The sequence below is a fragment of the Pinus tabuliformis genome, chromosome 6 (genome assembly GCF_031772625.1).
Source record: "Pinus tabuliformis cultivar Carrire ecotype Pingquan chromosome 6, CPIR1, whole genome shotgun sequence".
NCBI classification, from domain to species: domain Eukaryota; kingdom Viridiplantae; phylum Streptophyta; class Pinopsida; order Pinales; family Pinaceae; genus Pinus; species Pinus tabuliformis.
In genome coordinates, this window is record NC_142292.1 from 678228715 (window position 1) to 678234714 (window position 6000).

Consider the following 6000-nt stretch of genomic DNA (forward strand, 5'->3'; position numbering starts at 1 on the left):
CCAGCTGTTGTGGGGAAAAATGCTTATGCAGGACGATCCTATCCACCTAAGGTTTGACAGTGCCTTAGCAATAAACAGAAACAACTATTCTAGTATTCTTCCTTTATGAATTAAGAATGAAGAGAGATGGATGGACTAACCGGTGTCTTCCGTTTGTCCCTCGATCCGGTTTCTCTTCTCTTTGAGAGTTCCCAGCTACTTGCCTTCTCGCTCGCCCAGCTTCAACAGGTCCCTGCAAGATCACAAGAAGAGAACACTACACAAAGACATAGATTCATATTCATAACTAGTTCAGGATTAGAAATAAACTAAACATACTAATGCAATCATACATCAAAGATACATCACTATATAGGAGAAACCAAGATAGCTTTATTGATGAATAACAAGGTTCAGGAGGAGATACAACCAAGAGGGCTCCAATCCAGCATCTCCTTCCCAGCAAATGAAATTCCTATCTTCACCTCCCTTCAAAGCATTAAGCACCCAATGATTCCAATCTCAAACCAACAGCGATTCTTTGCAATAACAAAATTCCAGCCTCCTGGATCTCATGGAGGAGAGATCCATATATAGATGTTTGGAGAGAGGATGAGTGAGCTTGAGATCTGACTAGTGTTCTCTCCCTATGTCAGTTCTTGCTTCCACTTGGAGACTAAGAGCCTCTTACTCATCACTAGTCGAATTCATTGAGGCAAGTGTCATTGGAGAAGATTCTGGAAGCTTCCAGGGTCTTTCCACCTTGTTGAATGAACTTGCCATTTGTCACTTCCCGCTCAGCGCACCCTGGTAGTGCTTCTACCTGCGTTGCAGTGCACCTAGCCAGTGTAATCTCTGCATTTCAGCGCAGACAACTAGTGGAGCCTCTGAATTGATCCTGAATTGACTTGTTTTTTAGCAGTTTCTGGTGGAGAACTTCTGTGAATTGCTGTGGTTTGTTAGCCTTGTTCCTCTAGGGGTAGGAACAACATGTTTAGGGACTTTGGATCCCTTAGATTATGGACATTTCATGCTTATAGCTGTAAGGCACAAAAATATCTATAACAGTTGCCCCCTAAAGTATGAGGCTGTTTATCGGGTGAAATGCTTTATTAGGAGGATCTGAAGTTCATCCAATGTTGGGAGGAGACCTGTAATAAGATACAATACAATACATTATTTTTCATACTGCTTTCATGATTTAGCTGAGGCGGGCATTCCCATGCTCAGCTTTATAAATTCATTTTTCTGTACATAGAACAGACAATCGTCTGATGGTAGACTGATAATTTTGATGAAATTATCATCCTTTGGGTAGGATGATTATCTGCTGCAATGATGTACATGTCAATGTCTTTATCTTTCCTGAATATATATCGCAGCCCGGATGGATGAAACTAGATCCGGGGTCTTCAAACTCGTTCGATCTTCACTCTAAGTACAAGTCGATCCATGTGAGAAATGTTCTGAAGTCGAACATGGAAAGACATCGCTTGATTACCGGTCAATGAGGTAAACCGTTAACAAGCGCGAGAGGAATCACCGATAATGATAATGACCCTCAAGGTACTACAGTACAATTCACGTGGTGTGAATAAAGGACTTGGCGTCGAACACCACGCAAAATCTTTCGGTCGAAGGTCATTGATGTATACCTGTCGCCGGAAGTGAGAAACTTACCATTGAGGCATGCAAGCTTCAAAGTACTGAAGGGGGTGTTCCTAGATCAACTTCTTGGATAATGAGTTGATGTCAACAAGAAGCGATCCGTCAAAGGAGGGCCTTAATGAATCCCACATCAATTGCACGGAACGAAGCTAATGATTTTGATGGAGGTGAAAACGATCTGATGATATATGATTCAGGGTGGCGGTCATGAAAGGATGAAGGATAATGTACGGCAGTGGATGGGACACGGTTGACTTCTCTGAACGACTTCTCTTGAACATATGGCGACACTTATGCGATGGATCGGTAGCATTACCCCAAATATGGATGGTATGGTGAGACCATGGTGATGTGACCGGTGAATGAAACAACCCAACCCGATTGTGGTACGGAGGAAAAGTGTCATGTTCAAGAGCGACTTGCTACCATCAAAGTTTTCTTGAGTTTCTCCCAATTTTCCCCAGTCATTGCTGACCAGTACCTCTTTATTTTTGTCAAGCTTGAGGAGGATAACATATGCTTGTTCTATAACTTGCCCTTCGGGCAAGCCTATCGCTATGTTTTAACGAGCCTAGCGATAGTGAAACTCGTTCTCGTCTAAAGACAAGTTTGTCGCTATTTAATGATTTTAACGAGTCTAACGACAAAGATAACTCGGTCCTTTTCATTTTTAGAGAGTCTGAAAAGGTACGTAAAGTCAACTCCGAAAGTCCTTTTTCGTCATCTAATCCCTGAAGTCCAAAAAAGTATAAAACAATACAGAAGAGATGAGTTTTCGATAGTTTTAATGAGCCGAACAAAACAAGCGCTCGATCTTTTTGTGCAATAATCCCTCAGGTCCAAAAAGATTAAAATCTAGAGGAGGGATAGCACTTCCGGTCGCTTTAACGAGCTGGAAGGCCAAAACTCGACAATCTTTTCATATTTTACGAGTCAGATGAAAAGAGCTTAAAGAAGACTCGTCTTTTGAGGAACGAGTGATAAAACGGGTTAGCAGCTGATTCCAGGTAAGGGTTGGAATTTTCCAAGCATGGCAGTGTCACAAGGATGGCTAGTGAAATCACTCTTCGCAGCTGTTCCTTAAAATGGGTTAACAATCATATGGAGGTGAACGATCGGCCAATGGAAAAGTGGAGGTGACGGTGCAAACACGACCAAGGCTTTAATGGTTGATAATGTTACATTCATAGTGGTTATTTACCGGAAGATAGTTCATTTTTTAACGAGCTTAAACGCGGAAAAACACTGCTCAATCTTATGTTTATTTTTTAACGAGCATGAACTATGTGTTAAAACTGCTCGGATCTTGCTTTTATTTTTTAACAAGCATGAACTGTGTGCTAAAACTGCTCGAATATCCAGTCATATGATAAGAAAGTCTCACTTAAGATGCCATTTTTTATGGGGCTTGCACCTCGTAAAGCTTTGCCTCGGAATCCTTTCTTTATGCAAGTTCAGAAACGACTAATCCTACGAGTTTAAAGGGTTAGAGGTCCTAAAAATTTAAAAAATAAATAGCCGCCCCTTGCTTGCACTCCAAAAGGTTTGCATGCCCCCAGGTATAAAGTACGATTTCAAGGTTACCCCTCAATTTGCAGATAAAACATTTGTTCTACCAGGAAAGGCCTACCTCTTTCAGGTTACCCAAAGATTGTTTCATTTGCACAGCAAACAAGACACTTCTTCAGCGATGTCTACCGAAATAGACAAAGGTGAGAGACTCCGTCTGTCAACTCACATAACTTTGACAAAAGAATCTTATTCTAGAACAACCCCTCTTCCATGCCGGACGGGGTACGGACTAGTCATATTCTCCCGCGGAAACCTACCCTATACCCAAAGTTTTCCTGCCGAAGCAGACCAGGACGCATGCCCCCTAGGTTCCAGTCATATCCTTCCGAATCACTCGCGCTCATCGGGAGGATGGACCGTGGGTTGAGACACTTCTTGCGTGAAGAGACCATTTAGGGATCGTACATGACTATTTGCGATGCGTGATTCGGGAAATGAAAGTTGGTCCACGAGCTTGACCACTCTTCCTTCGTGCGGAAAACACATTACTCTAAAGAGTGAAGAGACGATGGCTCCCATGCAATATATATAGTCTCGTCCAAGGAGTAGGTTATAATCCAAGGGTCCTTGAACGACCATCACGTTCATTTGAACGGTCTTCCCTTTCAATGTGATAGGCACATTGGGAGGATCCCTAAAGGTCGACTGGTTCCTTTATCAAAGCCTGATAGATTTCTCATTTCAGGCAACAACGTTGGCGAACCAAGCGCTTTCCAAGCAATAGAGGAAAGGATACTCACAGATGCCCCTTTGTCAATGATGGTGCCAGCCATTACCATTCTGTATATTTGAACGATAATTCTGAATGGTATGCTGGCTGGTAACCGGGGTCTGCCCAGTTGGTTCCAGTCGAAGGACACAACTAGGTTGCTTGGTGGTGGGACCGAATAGACGGCCGGGTATGACTCTGACGAAGTTCCTTCCTGCGATAAAGGAATGGGCAAATTGCCCCCTTGTTCGTTGGAGTCTGTGTTGATGAAGAGAATTTGGACGGTGTCGTCTTTATTCTCTTCTGTGATGGTATCATTCGAAGATAGAACCTCTGAAGGCAAGACCGGGTCAACTACCGCCTCGACCTTTTGACTTTCGTCAGGTATGGATTCGGACGGTTCATCCTCAATGATAGGTGCTTCGGCTGACCACCTGAGTGGGCCAGCCGGGTTCTCAACTGGTGAAGGACTTGGCAGGAGTTTTTGATATCCAGGAGGAAGTCGCGCTGGTAAAACCGGGCGATCTTCCAAAACTCTTTTAGCCTCGTCTAAGAAGGGACAACGGTGGATGGCATGGTCGCCTTCACACAGTTTGCAGGGAAATCTAGCTTTCCCTCTCTGTCCTGTGGCTTCACTCTCACTAGTTGACGGTGTGCTGTCAACATGGCTATCAGAGGTTGACGCCACCGAATTGTGCAAACGGGGAGACCAGTCCCTTAGTATCCGAGGGATGCAGGGACAATCTCTGTGGAAGTGGTCTCCCTTGCATATGACACATAGCGATTTAGGCCTAGTCAGTGCTGTGTGTGGATTTTTGTCAGACGACACTTGTTTGCCCCCAGTCGCTTTTGGCTCCTTCTTCTTCTTTTCCTTCTTCTCCTTAGGAACTTGGTTTTTTGTTTTACCAGTTCCGTCAAGCGAAGAGGAAGGAGGAGAGGAAGAATTAGATGAAGTAGAAGGCTGGTGGGTAACTCTGGTCTGGTCTAACTGTTGATTCGACTGTTCAGGAATAGTGGTGTTCTGAACGACATTGGTTGAAAAGAGCCAGACCGGCAAGCCAATTGTCAGTCCTGGAAGCGACAATGTGGCCATATGGGGCGCACCAACATCTCCCCAAGAGGAGAAGGGACTAGGATTTCCACCAAGGGGAATTCCTTGGTTGGTGTGCTCCATTTTCTCAACCTAAAGATCAACGCAGGAAGAAGGGGTGATTGTTCCGTTTAAAATAAATTTTAACGACGCTTTAGACACAACTTGCTTTTTCAATTTTAAAGAGTCGAGAAAAAGCTGAAGATGACTCTAGTCTCCTTCGATGTTTTAACAAGCCCGAAGTGACAAATGCTCGGATGGACTTTTTCCGTTATAGAGTCTGAAAAAGGCCAAAAGGAACTGCTCTGGAGTTCTAGGTAGAGGGTGTGCCAAACTTTTCACAAAACCGCAGAATACTTTTTAAGGTACGGGCGGTCAATCTTCTTGAATGTTGTGTTCAGTGCATTGCGATCAGTAGGGCGGCCGACATGGCTTCCTAAGGATAAAGGTTTTATGCCTATAGGGGTCTCCCAATATATACTCGACGGTACGTGGGAGCACAATCCGTACTGGCGCTATCGTCCCTCAGGAGGAATCACCATCAGCGAGATCGACAGTCACCAGGCTTTATGACGTCGGAACACGTCTTTAGCCTAAACCTCTATGTTGTGCGTTAAGTTACAAAGCGTTGTTAAGTTCATTCAATTTATTTTAGGTTGATCTTTTTAGAAGTTTGCCTTTTTGGATCACCACGAGATGTATGATACAATTCCTAAATGAGGTCTAAAGATGATAAGCAAGCTTTTATATCTTTTCAACCATGAAAATCCTAGCTACAAAGGGAAAAGAAAGACACCATCTTTTCTCAAAGAGCAATCAGCACACTCTAATGCACTTTTCCTAAATCAAGCATGCAAACTATCAAGATGCAAATGCACAATGCAGGTGTTTGTTTTCCGCTTTCTTAATATTGATGTCTAAAAAGAAAGCTTTTTGTACAACTTTGAATTTGCTTTTAAATGACAAATACAAACAAGTTTAC